Genomic DNA, 19,408 nt, shown 5'->3' with positions numbered 1-19,408 from the left:
TAACTGTCACCTGCAGATAAATAAGTTAGAGGGTGCAGGGAGTTGTAGCACAACAAAGGACGAGCAGGACAATATGATGGGAGTATACAAGATGTATAACAAGATGTATAACAAGATGTATAACAAGATGTATAACAAGATGTATAACAAGATGTATAACAAGATGTATAACAAGATGTATAACAAGATGTATAACAAGATGTATAACAAGATGTATAACGGTGCAGCTCTTGCTGAACTACAAGTAAAAGAGAAAGTGCAGATGTCTCGCTGAGTATTCACTTGATGTCATATATTTCCCCCTGCGTTATTTTTGCTTCTCACATTCCCTAAAAAAGCAAAGTGCAGATTTCATGAAACCGGAGTCGGCTGAGCCGGGGGCTATTAAATGGCAGTTGGTTCACGGTCGGGCACAGACTTCGGTGAGACGAGTGCAATGTGACCCGCGCTGGTCTGGCAGAATTCATTTAATTGCTTTGGTTCTTATGGAAACTCCCAGGAATTCACGTGAGTCTGACACTACTGCACCAACATCAAAGCTGCACGTCTCTGCACTGTGTCTCTGAGTGGGGAGTCGCATACCATGGTGCTGTACATATGCCAGATGGAAACAGCCTCCTTGTCTTCTGCTAGACTGTAAGCTCTCTGGGGCAGGCTTGTTTTATTAGCAGCATGCCTGGGCTGTAATAGCAAATAAGGTATCACTATGCTGCCTGGGAAAATTCCTGCTGTAAATCAGTATGGCAGCACACCTTCATATGTATGTACCGCTGTAGTAAATGTAGTAAAGGAGGCTACGGGGTCTCCCAATTAACCATGAGTCTTACAAATATTATTGCAGAATTAAACTGTCTAAAGCGTGAGCCTCGTTTATATAGGAGGCAGGGTGCTGATAAATTGAGATGATCTCGTTTTGAGTAGAAATGGGCACCGGTGGTTCCTGTAACTTAACCAGAACTCGAGAAGAATCCAAAAAGGCGAATAACAGAAATACATAGGTGGGCAATAGTAGTAACTGAATATATACTCACAATACTGCCCCGTGAGAATAGCACCTTAAATTCAATTAATCCACTTAAAGGGGTCGTTCACCTTCCAAACACTTTTTCCAGTTCAGTTGGTTTTGGAGAGTTCCAGGGCCGGATTTACATAGTGGACACCCCTAGGCCCACTGCCAATTTTCGTTCCTGTCCCCTCCCCTTTATTCGTGCAAATTTTCATCATCTGGACCGGAGCAATGGGGTTGGCACATGGGAAATTAAAAGATCATTGTATCTCTAGCGCATCCCCAGTTTTTTGAACCAATGTGGGTGTGGCTGGACAGCATGCCGCCCCCTAAAATCCTGCCGCCCTAGGTCGCCTTTCCACAAATCCAGGCCTGGAGAGTTCACCAGAAATAAATGCTTATTTCAGTTGGTTCCCACTTTTATAAAATTTTAGTTTTTTCATTTCTGCCTAGATTAGCAGGGGGTCACTGACTCCTCTAAACTGTTCTAAATTGATTTAGTTGATCCATGTGTTTGTCCCTGCTGAGCAGAATCCCTGAGTATCATTAAAGGCAGCTGTTAGAATTGATACAATAGTTGCTCTTATATTCCCCATAGTCCATACTGAGAAATGGACCAACTAATGGATCAGCCAATTGGAACAGAACCTGCACCTGAATCACTGAGCTGCCAGACTGAAACAACACAGACAGAAACTATAAAACCTTTTACTTTTTATTTCTGGAGAACACGAAAAGCAATCGAAACAAATTCTTTATTTCTGGTGAATTATGTGAAACCAACTGAAGAAGTGTTTGGAAAGTGAACAACCCCTTTCGGTCCCTCTCTCTTGGAATCCAAGTGGAACTATCCAGCTCCTAAGAAACTATTCCCCTAATACTCCTTGTTGGAGCCCAAAACTGCTCATCTAAATAGCCCTGTTTCTCCTAGAGACACCTGTAACAGCAGATAGTGGCCCTCTCACCACAACCTGCACTTGTCTGGGGTTACACTCTTGACTCCCATCTGGGGTCGCCACCAATTCGGTTTTGACCTGGACAGCTAGGTCGCAGCTGCCTTACTACTTTTAGAAATCGCTGATCACCATGTCACTAGGTTGCCCCCAGCTCAATTTTAACTGGCCTAGCCTATAAGATACCTTTCATGGTCAGGGCTGGTATTGCAGTTTTATTTTTATTAGCCAGTAAATGTGTAATACACTTAAGTTCAGTCCCTGGCCTGCCCCCAATGCACACAGAATCCCAGCAGATACTTACCTGGTGTGTGTGACACCATAACTCCACTCCCCTTGTCATTACTCCGCCCCTTTCATGTCACAGACTGCCCCTTGTCACCGCCCCTTTTCCACTGGCTGGTAAATTCCTCCTAAAGAGGCGGCAACCCTGCACATCACAGCCCCGCCCCATGATGTCAGCTGTCCATCACATGTCATCACTGAACGCCCCCGCACCCGTACCACAGGGCCCGAAAGTTTTCAACCCTTCACCTATCCCCTTATCATGGAGTCTCTGTCAAAAAGCCCTGAGCTCTTATTGGACCCAAAATATATTTCCTAAAACACTGCCACCTCATACCTCCCAACATGTTGGAAATAGAAAGACGGGAAAAAAGATTTGTTGCGTGTAGTGAAGTGAATATTTTTGACCACACCCAAAAGCCAATTAAGCTTCAGAAACTTTGCATCTTTTTCTGGCTGTTCAGTGCCGGAGATCAAAGACAAAGTCAAGACATTTCAGTAACAATCCGGGACTGTGGGCTGAGCTGTCAAAATCTGGACTGTCCCCCGATAAAAAGGCACAGTTGGGGGGTATGGCACCTTGTGGCTAAACTAGGGAAATCTAGAGCTCAGGATTTGACCCAGGAAGAGGGGCCCATTTTCCTCTATGAACTAAGGAATCCCTTAGTGGCCAAACTTTAGGGGTCTGCACACTCAAACGGGGGGAGCTATTTACCAGTCCCCAACATTTATATATAAATAAAAATGTGCAGAAAGAAGGGCGCAGTACCCACAATAAGCTGTACCCTCATAGTGTGAGAAGGAGAGTGTCTGGGAGCCATAAAAGCAGGAGACGTCAAGACTAAGGGACCCGGTGGGTGTCCGGCCACAAAGCGTGACTAGAGCCGGATTGTCTAGAGCCAGAGTGACTAGAGCCAGAGAGAGTGACTAGAGCCAGAGTGACTAGAGCCAGAGTGTCTAGAGCCAGAGTGACTAGAGCCAGAGTGTCTAGAGCCAGAGTGTCTAGAGCAAGAGTGACTAGAGCCAGAGTGTCTAGAGCCAGAGTGACTAGAGCCAGAGAGAGTGACTAGAGCCAGAGTGACTAGAGCCAGAGTGTCTAGAGCCAGAGTGACTAGAGCCAGAGTGTCTAGAGCCAGAGTGTCTAGAGCAAGAGTGTCTAGAGCCAGAGTGACTAGAGCCAGAGGGGCAAATTCACTAAGCGCCGAAGTGCCGAACGCTAGCGTTACTTCGCTAGCGTTTGTCATTTTCGTTACTGCGCAAATTCACTAACGAACGCTGGCGGAGTTTCGCTAGTGTTACTTCGCACCCTTACGCCTGGCGAAGTTTCGCTAGCGACGTAACTACGCAAATTCACTAACGCGCGCAGTGTACTGAACGCTACCTTTTACGCTAGACTTCCTTCGCCACCTCAGACCTGGCGAAGCGCAATAGAGTAGATAGGGATTGTTTCAAAAAAAGTCAATAATTTTTTTAAGTCCCAAAAAACGCTGGCGTGTTTTCTACATGATGGCTGATAGGCTGAAAAAGATCGAAAATTTTTTTGGGGCTCCCCTCCTTCCCCCCTACATTTCCTAACTCATGGCAACTTACCTAGACAGTGGGCACATGTGTAGGGCAAAATAAATTTTTTATTTGATGATTTGAAGGTTTTCTAGGCATTTGTAGTGCTGATACGTATTCCTCCATTGAAATTTGAATTTCGTGCCGTATGCAAATTAGCCTTCGCTAGCGTAACTTCACTTTACTTAGCGAATCAACGCTAGCGCAACTTCGCTACCTTACGCTACCCCTGTGCGCAACTTCGGATTTTAGTGAATTTGCGGAGCGCTAGCGAAACTACGCCTGGCGAAGTGCGGCAAAGTTGCGCCTGGCGCAACTTCAAATCTTAGTGAATTTGCCCCAGAGTGTCTAGAGCCAGAGTGACTAGAGCCAGAGTGACTAGAGCCAGAGTGTCTAGAGCCAGAGGGACTAGAGCCAGAGGGACTAGAGCCAGAGTGTCTAGAGCCAGAGTGTCTAGAGCCAGAGGGACTAGAGCCAGAGGGACTAGAGCCAGAGGGACTAGAGCCAGAGGGACTAGAAACAGAGTGACTAGAAACAGAGGGACTAGAGCCAGAGTGTCTAGAGCCAGAGTGTCTAGAGCCAGAGTGTCTAGAGCCAGAGGGACTAGAGCCAGAGGGACTAGAGCCAGAGGGACTAGAGCCAGAGTGACTAGAGCCAGAGGGACTAGAGCCAGAGTGACTAGAGCCAGAGTGTCTAGAGACTTTGTGCTGTGACTCTGGAATCCTCCTACTATGGCTTTGATGTTTTGTATGCTGCTATTATGGATATTTCACTGTGATGGCAAAGAAGTTTATGATATATCCTTTTACTAGAAATGATTTACAGTATAAACAATCTGTTACATTTTGTTCTCTTGAATATCTTACGATTATAGCTTTGCTGTTAATTATGAACAATCTGCTATGAGTATATGCCCTTGGATGCCCCTCCCCTTTTTTTGTACATTGCTTTTAATGCCCCTCCCCTTTTCTATCCTATTGGTTAATTAGTGATTTAGTGATTGGTGGGTTGCGGGTATATTTTTGGTATATCTGTTTTGTTTAGCCTATGATTAAGTGCATGAACTGTGTAAGGTTATGTGTTCATTTACTTTGTGGCCTAAAATAAAGATCTTAGTTCTTTTACAAGCCTGTTTGTGGGATCTGTGAGGGGCTGCTATCTTCTGTTTTGGCTGCGACTCGGAAAGCCAAGAAACCCAGTGAGTGCAGAAGATTGCAGGAAAAATCAAGGCTGTTTCTGCTGCAGAGAGAAAAGTTAATGGAGGAAAAGGGAATGAGGTGCCTGCGGCCATCTTGGATGAGGGAAAAAGTGCCAAACACCTGAGGGAAATCCCTGGTGAATCACCAGGTTCTGTTGCTTTGAAGTGTGACCCCGCTGGACGGTCAGGAGATGGTGGATAAGGTCGGTGCTCCCCTGTGAGGATAAACTCTGCAGAGTCACAGTGAGACCCCCCTTGGAAAGAACTTGCACAGAACTCCCCTGGGGTCCCAGACTCCTTGGAGGAGAGACAGAACAGCAGCAGTGCAGGGCAAGAGGCAGTGATGTACCTGGAAACTCCCAGGGGAACCCAGGAGGATGCTGGGAGGAAGGTCAAGCAGGAGAAGTGAGTCCCATGTGCTGGTCAGTCAGAGGGGAATCCAAGATGGCGCCGGTGTGTGAGAATATGGCAGTGCGTGAGGCAGAGAAGGTTCTGGAGAGAAGGAGCAGCGCTGGGGCCACTACAGAGCAGGTAATACATTTCCCTCATATTCTGCTGCTAATGGGCCCCAGGGGCCAATATTGTCTGTGTTAGAACTAGGGTTGCCACCTTTTCTGGAAAAAAATACCTGCCCTCTTATTTATTTATCTTTTTCCCTATTAATAACATTAGGATCAAACATCATTTTTACCGGCCAGGCCTGTTAAATACCGGCCAGGTGGCAACCCTAGTTAGAACTGACTGTAACAAACTGGGCCCTGTATCTCCCAATGAAACTGTGTTTGTCTCTGGTGCAATAATGTCAGCCATGCGAGTTATGGAGACTCTGCAGTGCAGGAAAGTGAAGCTGGATGTTGCCATAGTGACAGAGATCAGTGTAATGTCCCAGGCTGAGGGAGAAGTGAGGGCCCAATCCATCAGAAGGGCCACATTACTGAACAAGGAGCTGGAGGATGTGGAGCAAGAGAGGCTCTAGGGCCTATTTATTATATGTGTGAAAAACTCAAGCCATGTATGTTTTGTGTAAAGGGATGGTTCACCTTTAAAGGGCAAGTCAACCCCCCCCAAAAAATAACCTAATAAAAGAAAACACAATTTTAAGCAACTTTGCAATATACCTTCATTACACATTTTCTGTGGTTTTTTTAAGTTATATGTATTGCTATTGAAAGCAGTGTTTGTCCATTTTTATTCTTTGCACTGCTGGTTCAGACTGTTGATACGATGTAAGATAAGATTGACTGACCTGTCTTTGCTACTGGGGAACTAAGATTTAATTTAAATATTGTTCAATATATATTGGAAAATTGCTTAGAATTATGTTTTCTTTTATTAGGTAAATTTTTATTTCAGGGTTGACTTGCCCTCTAAAGCGGTTGTTCATTCAATACATTTTTAGTATGATGTAACAAATGATATTCTGAGACAATTTGCAATTGGTTTTCATTTTCTATTATTTGTGGTTTTTGATTTATTTAGCTTTTTATTCAGCAGCTCTCCAGTTTACAGCTTCAGCAATGTGGTTGCTAGAGTGAGAGTACTGTCTAAGGGAATCAATATGGCACCTCCTCCTCCCATATGTATAAATACAAATATACAGAGAAGGAATGTTCTGGGCACACAATAAGCTATACCCTCATACTGTACTGTCTAAGGGAATCAATATGGCACCTCCTCCTCCCATATGTATAAATACAAATATACAGAGAAGGAATGTTCTGGGCACACAATAAGCTATACCCTCATACTGTACTGTCTAAGGGAATCAATATGGCACCTCCTCCTCCCATATGTATAAATACAAATATACAGAGAAGGAATGTTCTGGGCACACAATAAGCTATACCCTCATACTGTACTGTCTAAGGGAATCAATATGGCACCTCCTCCTCCCATATGTATAAATACAAATATACAGAGAAGGAATGTTCTGGGCACACAATAAGCTATACCCCCATACTGTACTGTCTAAGGGAATCAATATGGCACCTCCTCCTCCCATATCCACATGTCATATGTTCAATATGGTGCCAGTATTAAATGTATGTTTACAAATGCAAGAAGTCTGACTGGTAAAATGGGAGAACTGGAGCTGCTGGTGATGGAAGGAAAATATGATGTGATTGGTGTGGCCGAAACATGGCTGAATGAGTCGCATGACTGGGCAGTTAATATCAGTGGCTATACTTTGTTTCGGAGGGACAGAGGCAATAGAAAAGGAGGAGGGGTATGTCTGTATGTTAGGCAGGATTTAAAAGCTCATATAAAGGAGGAGGTTATGTTAGAAAATGAGGGGGCAGAAGTCGTATGGGTGGAGTTCTTCACCAATTGTAAAGAATCCAGCAAATTAATTGTAGGCGTCGCTATAGACCCCCTAATGTAAGTGACGAGGAAGAGACAAAGCTCCTAATGCAAATAGAAAAGGCTGCTAGTTTAGGTAAAGTAATGATAATGGGGGATTTTAATTGCCCAGATATTGACTGGAGCAACGGTACTGCTAGATCAGTTAATGGGAACAAGTTTATAAACTTATTGCACAACAGTTTTTTAGCACAGGTTGTTGAGGAGCCAACCAGAAAAAATGCTATTCTGGATCTAGTGATCTCTAATGAGCCAGAACTTATAGCAAATGTGCAAGTCATTGAAACCCTGTGTAATAGTGACCGTAATGTTATATCATTTAATGTCTGGTGCAAAAAACAAATATATACTGGGGCAACAAAAACCAGGAATTTTGCCAAAGCTAATTTTAGTGCCTTGAGGGCTGCCCTACAGAGTATTGATTGGGGCATTAGGTTTTCAGCTAAAAACACAGAACAGAAATGGTTGTCCTTTAAAATGATATTAAATCATTACTGTTCTCAATTTATTCCCTTAAGGACTAAATGTAGAAGCTCTAAGAATCATCCTGTGTGGCTTAATACAGAGGTAAAGATGTTAATGGGAAAGAAGAGAAAGGCATTTAATAACTACAAGTCTGCATTTAATGAATATAAACACTGTAATAAATGTTGTAAATCAGCAATCCGGAAGGCAAAGAAAGGAAATGAAGAGTTAATTGCGGTGGAGGTGAAAACTAACCCTAAAAAGTTTTTTAAATATATTAATAGTAAAAAGATGCAGGTTGAGAGTGTTGCTCCATTAAATAATGGTACCAGTATGGTTGTAACAGATACAGAAAAGGCAAATGTGCTAAATCAGTTCTTTTCTTCAGTGTATACAATAGAGGAGTCTGAGTTCACAGGCTCACTTAATAACTGCACGAATGGTTCAGCTCAATCTAGTCAGTGGCTGACTCAGGATATGATTCAAAAAGCTTTAATACAAATTAATGTAAACAAGGCTCCAGGGCCTGATGGCATACACCCCCGGGTTCTAAGAGAGCTTAGTTCAGTTTTAGACCAGCCCTTATTTCTGATTTTCTCAGATTCACTTTCATCTGGTATGGTGCCTATGGATTGGAGAAAAGCTGATGTTATTCCAATATTTAAAAAGGGATTACGATCTCAGCCTGGCAATTATAGGCCAGTAAGTCTGACATCTGTGGTGGGCAAATTATTTGAAGGCTTGTTAAGGGATCACATTCAAAATTTTGTCCTAATGAATGTCATTATGAGCAACAATCAGCATGGCTTTATGAAGGATAGGTCATGTCAGACGAATTTGATTGCATTTTATGATGAGGTAAGTAAGATTCTGGATAGTGGGGGGGCAGTAGATCTATTTGGATTTTGCCAAAGCGTTTGATACTGTGCCCCACTAACGACTGCTTTCTAAACTAAGGTCTGTTGGGCTTAATGAAGTCGTTTGCACATGGATAGGAAACTGGCTACAGGATCAGGTACAGAGGGTGGTTGTTAATGGGACATTCTCTACTTGGAGTAAGGTTCTTAGTGGGGTCCCCCAGGGCTCAGTATTGGGTCCACTTTTATTTAACTTGTTCATTAATGACTTAGGGGAGGGGATTGTAAGTAATGTATCAGTGTTTGCAGATGACACAAAATTATCAGCCCAATTAATTCCATCCAGGATGTGGCACTTGCAACAGGATCTTGACTAACTGGCAATCTGGGCAGCTAAGTGGCAAATGAGATTCAATGTTGATAAATGTAAAGTCCTGCACCTGGGATGTAACAATATCCACTTATACCCTTAATGGGACTGCACTAGGCAAATCCATAATGGAGACGGAGCTTGGAGTCCTTGTAGATAATAAACTTGTCTGTAGCAAGTAATGCCAGTCAGCAGCATCAAGGGCAAATAAGGTCTTGACTTGTATTAAATGGGGCAGAGAGTCACGGGAGGAGGGGGTCCCACTGTATAGAGCACTGGTAAGGCCCCATCTAGAATATGCCCTACAGTTTTGGTCTCCATCACTCAAACAGGACATTATTGTATTAGAGAGGGGACAGAGAAGGGCAACTAAGCTGGTAAAGGGAAAATCTTAGCTATGAGGAAAGACTGGCCAAATTGGGGATGTTCACGCTGGAGAAGAGGCGCTTAAGGGGTGATATGATGACTATGTATAAATATATAAGGGGATCATATAATAATCTCTCTAATGATTTATTTACCAGTAGGTCTTTCCAGCTGACACGAGGTCACCCATTCCGATTAGAAGAAAAGAGGTTCCGCCTAAATATTGGGAAGGGGTTTGTTACAGTGAGATCTGTGAAGATGTGGAATTCTCTCCCTGAATCAGTTGTACTGGCTGATACATTAGATAGCTTTAAGAAGGGGTTGGATGGCTTTTTAGCAAGTAAGGGAATACAGGGATATGGGAGATAGCTCATAGTCCAAGTTGATCCAGGGACTAGTCCGATTGCCATTTTGGAGTCAGGAAGGAATTTTTCCCCCTCTAAGGCAAATTGGAGAGGCTTCAGATGGGTTTTTTTGCCTTCCTCTGGATCAACTGGCAGATAGGTAGTTAATAAAAAAAAAAAAAAAAAAAAAAGGTTGAACTCGATGGACATGTGTCTTTTTTCAACCTTACTTACTATGTTACTATGTATAAATACAAATATACAGAGAAGGAATATTCTGGGCACACAATAACCTATACCCTCATACTGTACTGTCTAAGGGAATCAATATGGCACCTCCTCCTCCCATATGTATAAATACAAATATACAGAGAAGGAATGTTCTGGGCACACAATAAGCTATACCCTCATACTGTACTGTCTAAGGGAATCAATATGGCACCTCCTCCTCCCATATGTATAAATACAAATATACAGAGAAGGAATGTTCTGGGCACACAATAAGCTATACCCTCATACTGTACTGTCTAAGGGAATCAATATGGCACCTCCCTCCTCCCATATGTATAAATACAAATATACAGAGAAGGATTGTTCTGGGCACACAATATGCTATACCCTCATACTGTACTGTCTAAGGGAATCAATATGGCACCTCCTCCCATATGTATAAATACAAATATACAGAGAAGGAATGTTCTGGACACACAATAAGCTATACCCTCATACTGTACTGTCTAAGGAAATCAATATGGCACCTCCTCCCATATGTATAAATACAAATATACAGAGAAGGAATGTTCTGGGCACACAATATGCTATACCCTCATACTGTACTGTCTAAGGGAATCAATATGGCACCTCCTCATCCCATATGTATAAATACAAATATACAGAGAAGGAATGTTCTGGGCACACAATAAGCTATACCCTCATAATGTACTGTCTAAGGGAATCAATATGGCACCTCCTCCTCCCATATGTATAAATACAAATATACAGAGAAGGAATGTTCTGGGCACACAATAAGCTATACCCTCATACTGTACTGTCTAAGGGAACCAATATGGCACCTCCTCCTCCCATATGTATAAATACAAATATACAGAGAAGGAATGTTCTGGGCACACAATAAGCTATACCCTCATACTGTACTGTCTAAGGAAATCAATATGGCACCTCCTCCCATATGTATAAATACAAATATACAGAGAAGGAATGTTCTGGGCACACAATAAGCTATACCCTCATACTGTACTACCTAAGGGAATCAATATGGCACCTCCTCCCATATGTATAAATACAAATATACAGAGAAGGATTGTTCTGGGCACACAATAAGCTATACCCTCATACTGTACTGTCTAAGGAAATCAATATGGCACCTCCTCCCATATGTATAAATACAAATATACAGAGAAGGAATGTTCTGGGCACACAATAAGCTATACCCTCATACTGTACTGTCTAAGGGAATCAATATGGCACCTCCTCCTCCCATATGTATAAATACAAATATACAGAGAAGGAATGTTCTGGGCACACAATAAGCTATACCCTCATACTGTACTGTCTAAGGGAATCAATATGGCACCTCCTCCTCCCATATGTATGAATACAAATATACAGAGAAGGAATGTTCTGGGCACACAATAAGCTAAACCCTCATACTGTACTACCTAAGGGAATCAATATGGCACCTCCTCCCATATGTATAAATACAAATATACAGAGAAGGATTGTTCTGGGCACACAATAAGCTATACCCTCATACTGTACTGTCTAAGGGAATCAATATGGCACCTCCTCCTCCCATATGTATAAATACAAATATACAGAGAAGGAATGTTCTGGGCACACAATAAGCTATACCCTCATACTGTACTGTCTAAGGGAATCAATATGGCACCTCCCTCCTCCCATATGTATGAATACAAATATACAGAGAAGGAATGTTCTGGGCACACAATAAGCTATACCCTCATACTGTACTGTCTAAGGGAATCAATATGGCACCTCCTCCTCCCATATGTATAAATACAAATATACAGAGAAGGAATGTTCTGGGCACACAATAAGCTATACCCTCATACTGTACTGTCTAAGGGAATCAATATGGCACCTCCTCCTCCCATATGTATAAATACAAATATACAGAGAAGGAATGTTCTGGGCACACAATAAGCTATACCCTCATACTGTACTGTCTAAGGGAATCAATATGGCACCTCCTCCTCCCATATGTATAAATTCAAATATACAGAGAAGGAATGTTCTGGGCACACAATAAGCTATACCCTCATACTGTACTGTCTAAGGGAATCAATATGGCACCTCCTCCTCCCATATGTATAAATACAAATATACAGAGAAGGAATGTTCTGGGCACACAATAAGCTATACCCTCATACTGTACTTTCTAAGGGAATCAATATGGCACCTCCTCCTCCCATATGTATAAATTCAAATATACAGAGAAGGAATGTTCTGGGCACACAATAAGCTATACCCTCATACTGTACTTTCTAAGGGAATCAATATGGCACCTCCTCCTCCCATATGTATAAATTCAAATATACAGAGAAGGAATGTTCTGGGCACACAATAAGCTATACCCTCATACTGTACTGTCTAAGGGAATCAATATGGCACCTCCCTCCTCCCATATGTATAAATACAAATATACAGAGAAGGAATGTTCTGGGCACACAATAAGCTATACCCTCATATTGTACTGTGTAAGGGAATCAATATGGTACTTCCTACCTAAATGTATAAGTACACATATACAAATAATGTTCTGGGCACACAGCACTGTTCTGTCTAAGGGAAAAATAAATGGATGCTAATCCCTCATTACATCTGAGAACTAAATTATCCATGAATTAATATGCAGAAGAAATGTGTGTAATGGGGACAGAGACAGAATGTTTGTTGTTATAAACGTATTTATCCAGTTTTAATGTAAACACTTTAATTTGTACCACTTGAGCTATTTGTGAGACAGAACTAGTACCGGCACTGCCAACAAGATTGCCAAGAGCCCCGGGGACTGAATGTAGAACATCTAAACAGCGTGCAGTGAAAATAACTGAACAATGAATAAATAACCAAATATAAAATATAACAAACAAGGAATCGGGGGGGGGAGGGGATGCGGACTTGATTAGTCACAATATGGTTGTGACTAATCAAGTCCTGAATTCTGGTTAGGGGCTTAGGCACATCACAGGTGCAACACAGGACTATGAAATATGCAGCTAGTTGTAATGTGGCCAGTAGAGAGAATAGGGGAGATACACAGTCCCCCAACTAAGTAGGTTAAAAGGACTGTTTACCTTTAAATGCACTTTTAGTATAGAGCTTGATATTCTGAAACAATTTGCAATTGGTTTTCATTTTTTATTATTTGTGGTGTTTCAGTTATTTATATTTTCATTCAACAGCTCTCTAGTTTGCTCCTGGATTCCCTATAGCACCTTCTCTCCTCTACCCTTGGTGAGGTTAAATCCCCTCACACCCAGACGTATAAATGTCTATGAAATATTAGCAGAAGCATTTTTTAAAATCTTGCTAAAATTGGAATACACTTCCATAAAAATATGCTTGCTTGCATTCACTTTTCTAGCTGCACTAAATGAGTATCTTGCTGCAGCAAATCATATATTCCTGTTATTTTAATATGTAAATGTTTTTTAAAAATGAAGCTAAAGGGCAGGGTCCTTTGTAATAGAATAAGGCAAATTGGTTGATGGGAGCAGAGAGAAAGCAGAGGTTTTAAACCACTTTTACCTTCTGTTTATACAACTTAGGAACCATCTAATGAAGGCTTCCTTTTAATAGATTTGATTAATTTAAGTACTGATGGCTGGTTGGCTCCAGAAGAAGTTCAGAAGAGCATAGAGCATGTGAAAATAAAAAAAGTCCAGGAGAAGCTGATGATATTGTCACGAACTGCACCCTAAATCCAGAACCAGTGCTAGGCTCCCTGGTCTCGGCTCTTGCTTCTGCCTATAACAGCCGCCTCAGCTAATTGGATGCCCTCGGCTAATTGGATGCCGCCAGGTCTTACCAAGAGGGGAGCAAAGCTAAAGGTTCTGGACAAGCAAAGGGGCATGATCATCTCACCAAAAATACAAGATGGAAGAACACCACATAGAAGACAGGCCAGACAACACAGCGTGGAACAGGCAGGCCGGGCCAGCACAAGCAGAGTAGAGAATAGTCAGCCAGGCCGGGATCAGGATTGGAGATCGTAGAATAGACAGCGGACAGGCAAAAGATCAGATTGGAGAGTTCAGAGTAATCAGACAGGCTAGGATTCACAAGGAATAAACACCCAGGAACAAGCTGAATTGAACCTAACAACGGGCAACGTCTATAGCACTGAATTCCCCTGAAGTACATTTGAATTTCACGCCATTGCACGATGACATCATCACACCGGCGTCGTTGCGCCTATGAAACCCGGAAGTGTGTGCCACGCGCGCCATAGAGGAAACCGGCACACAAAAGAGAAGGACGAGTGTGGCAGGCGTCCCTGTTGGAGGTGCGGCGGGCATCCCCGCCAGCCACTAGAGCACCAGGGTAACTTATTGTTACAGATATTCATCCCATGAAGCCCATGTGTTTGGCAAAATCACTTCATCCCTTGTGATTCTTTGTTGGTGTCAAAGAGATTGGTGAACTGTTAATGTGGTGATACTTTTCAAAAAGGGATCCCTTCATCAGCCTTGAAACAATAAGCCTGTCTGACATCAGTGGTATGAGCTGGAGAGAGTGCAGCAACGTGCAACAAGGCAACTGGTAAAAGTGACTGAGCAATGAAACAATGGGGGAAGACTGTCAAGTTTGGGATTGTTTCTTTGTAGAAAAGGACAAATTATAAGGGGGTGCCCTGTGTATGTCTCGGACGTACTTCCCTCTATCTTTCTGTGGTCACTGATCTATCTAGGTTGCCCATTCCCTAATTAATGTTCCATCTTGTTTCCTGCTCATAGGAACCTTGTTTCTATCCCAGGAACTGATGGGAATATGATAAGGACCTTAGGTGGTAAGCTCCAATTGGGAATGGACTGACGAAATATTGATAAGGACCTTAGACTTTAAGCTCACTGGGGCAGAGACTGATGGGAATGTGATAGGGACCTTAGATTGTAAAATCACTGGGGCAGGGGCCGATAGGAATGTGATAGGGCCCTTAGATTTTAAGTTCACTGGGGCAGGGACTGATGGGAATGTGATAGGGATCTTTTATTGTAAACTCACTGGGGCAGGGATTAATTGGCATGTGATAGAGTCCTTAGATTGTAAACTCACTGTGACAGGGACTGATGGGAACGTGATAGAGACCTTAGATTGTAAGCTCACTGGGGTGGGAATCGAAGTGAATGTGATAGGGTCATTAGATTGTAAGCTCCACTAGGGCAGGGACTAATGGGACTGTGATAGGAACCATAGATTGTAAGCTCTACTTGGGCAGGGAATGATGGGAATGTGATAGGGACCCTAGATTGTAAATTCCACTCTGGCAGGGACTGATGGGAATGATGTATAATCTCTGTACAGTTCTGTGAGCACTATATAAATAAAGGTTCGTAATACTGAGTTCACGGTTTCTTGGTCCATTTGCCTGACAAAGTTCCGACTCTTGATGCTCCATCTATTGATGAAGCTCCATACAAACCTCTGGGAGCGCCTCTCTGACCTACAAGATATTCAAACACACTTTGGAATGGGATCCGGCACCCCTAAACATTTCTGCCTAATCCGCCCCAAACATAAGTCCATGTTACAAGAAAATAAAAATCATTTGGTTCTCGCCGCTGGAAAAACAAAGCGGGCCGTGGGTAGAGGTAATTTGAGTTTATCTGTATGGAATTACTTAGCGAGTAAAACATCCATGTATCATTTTATGTGGTAAGAAATATTTATCTTTGGGACGGCAAAATCATTTGCAGAACTTTTGTAAACGCAAAGTAAATATTTTACTGGCAAATTATGAAACATCATAAAACGCAGTCAATATAAACAGCCCGACGTTGGAAACTACCTCTGATTGCCCCTCCAAAGGCTTTTCAGCATCTAATTGGTAAAACAGGATTCTGTCCAGATGTCCTGCTCGGAAAGCTGATATCTCTGTGTGAGCAATTACCAGCCATGTTATTTAATGTAATATTAATTAGAAGTCATTATAGTCAAATCGCTTCTTCTCGTCTTTCCCAACGGCTCCAAAGCAACCATTACATTCCCTAAATGTGCACGACTTTCAAACAAATAAGCAGCAAGCTGGAGTGATCAAACGCCGGTCCAAAGAACACATTTTAGTGTCTCACCACAAATATGTTCTGTGGTTTTGGAACCTTTGGAAAGAGTTGTGACCCACTGGAAGGGTTGAAGGTTCAGCACCAGTCACGTTGGACAGGAATGCAAGTGCTCTTGTAGGGTGGGGGAACCATATCCTGTTTATATGAATCCTTAATCTTCTATTTATTTTCTCTTCAGTGGAAATGAAAATGGTGGGTCAATGGGTAGGCAGAATATTGCCTCATTAGGTATATAGCTGCCCTATTGCTCACTGCTAGAACTACCCCATCTCTTCTGGGAAGGTTGAATGAAAGCAACTCCCAGCAAGTTGCTTCCATTCAGGTACATGAGCATTAGTGATGTTGGGCACTGGACATTGGGGATCAGGCTCACAGTTGGATTCCAGTTCATCCCACAGGGGTTTCGGTGAGTTGAGGTCAAGGCTGTGTGCAGTCAGGTTCTTCTTATCTCAGCAAACCCATTCAGTACGGACCCGATGCAAAGATCTTGTGCTGCTATAGAAGAATATAGGGCCTGTTGAATTAAATAAAAAAGCTAGGAAGTTCTTTCCCTAATATGGCTGTAATGTCAGATACATCAGATAGCTTCAAGGAAGGGTGGGATGCCTTTCAACAGGAAAAAAAAGGTTTCTTATGGGTATTTTCCCCAACTAAAAATACAATAGGATATCTATGGATTGCATGTCTTTTTTTTTTTTTTTTTTTTTCAGCTGCAATTCAACGTTGTTCCCAAATCCATTCCACCTTGGAGTTAGAGAGATTTAACGACCCACTGAAATTTCCCATTACCCCTCTGTCCATCCTCCCGAGTGCAACTTTTCGGCTTGAAGTAAAAACGCCGGCAACTGTCCGTGGCACTAGTTCAAGGAAAATGAATTTTGTGCCTGGGAATATTGTTTGTAAACATGACAATCAGTGTCAGCCAAGCATCTAACTGCTTACTTTAATATCCCTCCCAATGATTTTCATGTCTGTGCCCTGCCATGTTTTCTATTTACCGTCCAAAATATTGCTATAAACTTCCCAATTGCAATATGTTTCCCATTCCGGGGCAATTTGGGGGGGAGAGAAAATAACGTTTTACATTTAATGAAGTAATAGGTTCTTAAGAGATTCCATACTGCCCTGTTTCTTTCCATAGGAAAATCGCAAATGAGAACCATCTCGGAGATTCTGAAACGGAATTACAACTGTATTAAAATAAACTCATGGTAACGGCGTGTCTATTTGCATCATCCACCCAGAAGCAAACCCCGTCTGGCCCCCGACGCCTACTTTCTTCCTCTTGTGGCCACACCGGGGGCCAGAGAGGGAGGGAGGGAGACGCGCCAATGGCTTCACGCAGGTAGCGTGTCTGACCTGGTGGGGCCCCCCCGGGTTTTATCCCCAGTTACATGTCTTGGCAGTGCTGGATTTGTATCTTTTTTATGTATAGTGCATATAAACATACTCATCCTATATAATAAAAACATCAACATGCATGAGAGCACAGTTAGCACAGAAGGTCAGCAACTCAGTGGACTACTATAGTGTATCCCAAAATTCCAACATCATCGTCTAGTTGCACCTGGCCAATAGAGGCAAGTAGGCTGCTAAAGGTGCAATTGTTGCGCCATTGGTACATCAGCTGCACCCATGCCTTCTCTTGCATGTCCTCTTTCATTTCTCACATAAAAGGAAACTGTTTTGTTCTGATCCGGAGGAGTTTTACATTGAGATGATTCTGTAGCTTTATTTGGAATATAATTTAGTGGCCAATGTGTAACCCCATTCATATGGTGCATATATCTCCACACCCCATCATTCCTCATTATGATGTATATACAGTACATTTCCCATGTGGCGTCTCCCGATGTCCTTAGATATTGCAGAACTGGGCACGAGCAGACGGAGCAGGAGGGCTTCCAAGTCTGAAGAGACAGAAGGTATTGTGAGCCGGCATCTCTGCTTTCCTTCAATTAATACCACAATGATAGGTGAGCAAGCACCGACTCCAAATGTAAACTACGAAATGAGGGGAAAGTAAGCGAAATCCTTAAAATGTCCTGACGGAAGGTTTTGCTAAACATTGGCACTGGGCAGAGTGGAAAGGTGTTTGCCTTGGCGCGCCCATAGCCCAACAGCTGGCTCCCAGCACAGGTCTACCTTTGTGCACACACAAGTCATTAGCCCTGGTGAAAACGAGCGGCCAGGGAGCGGAATTTGGGGGATTAGGTAGCAATTGCTATGCAGCCATTGTGCAGACAGGTAACCTGTATCCTGATTAATCAGGGGGTGATGAGCATTAAATAAACATTTATACCGTTGGATCGGGAGGTCTCGGAACCCTGTGAATTCTGATACACCAGGAAGGAAATCGGCGATCGAATATCCTGAAATCAGGCGGCTGTGTGGCCCCCCTTGGATCTTTATACACATATAATTCTATATGAGATGAGTCATGTGCAGCCAGGCATTTCTAATGAGGAATCAAATTCTATTAACGGGGATTAACTGAAAAAAACACAAGTCAGTATTGCTCAACTTCTTCAAAAAATGGAATAGGGATCTAAACTCTGTACTACACTGTCCCGCTGCACCCCACCCAGTTATCTAAAATGAATGACCAAAACTTAATTACACTTGCAAGAGAATCTGATTTCACTGTCCAGCCTGGAGTTATTGCAAAGCTCATTATCTATTATCTGTAGTGATATCACTGGCAAGGGTTAATTCAGTGCTCTGACTCTTTTCTGCTGGGATCTTACTGGCATGTTTGGGGCGCAATGCTTATTATACACTGTCTGCAGTGCACTGGCAAGTCTGAGGTTAATTCAGTGCTCTGAATCCATTTTCTGCTGGAATCTTACTGCCACGCCTGGGGTAAAAACAATGCTCATTATCCACTGTCTGCAGTGTAGTGTCAAGTCTGAGGTTAATTCAGTGCTCTGAATCCATTTTCTGCTGGAATATTTCTGGCATGTTTGGAGTAAAAACAATACTAGTTATTCATTGTCTGATGTGAGGTGGAAAGTCTGAGGTTAATTCAGTGCTCTGAATCCATTTTCTGCTGGGATCTCACAGGCCTGTTTGGGTTAAAACACTGCTAACTAGTCTGTAGTGCACTGGCAATTCTGAAGTCAAGTCAGTGCTTTGAATCCATTTTCTGATGGGATCTTACTGGCATGTCTGGGTTAAAACAATGCTCATAATCCGTTGTCTGCAGTATAGTGTGAAGTCTAAGGTTAATTTAGTGCTCTTAATACATTTTCTACTCAGATCTTACTAGCATTGTTTGTAGTGTCAAGTCTGAGGTTAATTCAGTGCTCTGAATCCAT

Source organism: Xenopus laevis, chromosome 4L (genome assembly GCF_017654675.1).
Source record: "Xenopus laevis strain J_2021 chromosome 4L, Xenopus_laevis_v10.1, whole genome shotgun sequence".
Classification (NCBI taxonomy): Eukaryota; Metazoa; Chordata; class Amphibia; order Anura; family Pipidae; genus Xenopus; species Xenopus laevis.
This window is presented reverse-complemented; position numbering follows the sequence as displayed.